The sequence below is a fragment of the Protobothrops mucrosquamatus genome, unplaced genomic scaffold, assembly GCF_001527695.2.
Source record: "Protobothrops mucrosquamatus isolate PMUCROS unplaced genomic scaffold, P.Mucros_1.0 scaffold1915, whole genome shotgun sequence".
NCBI classification, from domain to species: domain Eukaryota; kingdom Metazoa; phylum Chordata; class Lepidosauria; order Squamata; family Viperidae; genus Protobothrops; species Protobothrops mucrosquamatus.
The window spans coordinates 290,534-292,421 of NW_015388039.1; positions in this window are offsets into that span (position 1 = coordinate 290,534).

A 1,888-nucleotide genomic window follows, 5' to 3' on the forward strand; every position below is an offset into this window, starting at 1 on the left:
TATTTAACTTTTGGTATGTTTGTTTAAAATTACCTTTTCTCAAGGGATCAATTGCTACTCTGCAATGAATATGAAAAAAAACTGAGGCTCTGCTGTAGGAATCTCTACAGACTTTGTAGGATTCAACACTGTTTTTTGATAGATGGTGCTAATGGTCCTTGTTGGCCCATGCTAAGTCCTCGGGAGAGTTGTCCTAATAAGGTCTATAGGATATGTAAAAACAGCATAACTTTGCTAAATTGTCGCAAGTTGCCTTATTTTATACAGTAGAAAAGGGATGAGGTGAGGTGGAAATCCATTTAAATAAATTAACCTTTTACGGAATTATTTTCTCTTGATGCTTTTGATATCAAAATTATGCTTTTTGACAGAATAGAATTAACTTCCACATATAACAAAGTAGAACAAAAGCCCTAATTCCTCTAATTAAGGTTGGAGCTTAATGTCATTTTTTCTGCAATGCTACAAACACACATTATACATTAGCTGATAGTTGAGGGGGAAATGGCAATTGCAATTCATATTTTCAAAATTGAATTGACAAAGCCCTAATATTAGTATAGTACATTTAAAACTGTTAACTATTATTAAGGAATCAAGAAGTTTGTATAGTTATTTAACCTTCCTGCATAACGTTATGCTACTACACAGTTCATTTTTGATCTGAACTGAATCACATAAGCATATTTTTAAGTACACTTATAAGTCTTCCATGATTGGGAAACTTGTTCCATCTATGTCAGTGTAGCATCCGTCTAATAGGCCTACTAGAGCTTAGTCGCAATAATTACATGATCACTAGATATCAGCAGATGAAGAAAAATTACAATTCCTAGCTGCCTTCTCAAATCGACAGTGGTTCTCAACCTTTTTAATGCCGTGACCCCAACCGGTCGTAAGTCAAGGACTAAACCGGTCGTAAGTCGAGGACTAAACCGGTCGTAAGTCGAGGACCACCCAACCAGTCGTAAGTCGAGGACTTTCCCTGCCCGGGAGCGGTGCGCATGCGTGGTTCCGCCCCCTGTGCCGGCCGAGGCGTAGCTGGCAAGCGGCAGAGACAGAGCAGGCCGACCACCAGCTGGCCCAGCCTAAGGGAGGTAAGGCACCCGCCGGAAAAGGGGAAAAAATGGCAGACAAAAAAAATGGCGGACAAAAAAAATGGCGGACAGCCTTGCTTGGCGACCCCCGTGAAATGGTCAATCGACCCCAAATGGGGTCCCGACCCACAGGTTGAGAACCACTGTTCTAGAAGTAATGCAGATTTTTGAGCCTAGATCTGGTAGCCTTTCCTATGAAGATCTTCATGTTGGCCTAGTAATGATATACCACTCATTTTAAAAAACATACATTACTATATTATATAAAACAATAGAAGGAAATTGGTTTTCATTTTTGTAAGAAATTTATTTTTACACAAAGCATTAAGAGGAAAAACCAGGCTGCTGTCCTATATCCATACTTGCCCAGGATCAAGTTTTCTTGAGTTCTGTGGATCTCATAAATCAGGGGTGTCAAACTCGCAACGTCATGTGACGTATCGTGATGTATCGTGACATTTTTTCCATTGCCGGCAATGGGGTGGGCGCGGTTTCGCCATGACCCATCCGGCCCGCGGACCGGCAGTTTGACATCCCTGTCATAAATTGTTATGCATGGTATTGTCCACTTGCCTTTTTAAAATTTGCACACAGATATCGTTACAAATACACTATTTTGTTACTTGTTAATATTTGATTTAAAGAACTACTCTAGCAATTACTTATGTGTGAGTATGCAAATACAAGTTAGTTATTCACCGTTGCATTCGTTGTTTTCATAGAGCAGTTGAAATAGAAGCCAAAACATTTAAGAGCCATTGCATCACAGTAGAGTATTCTCAAACATTTAA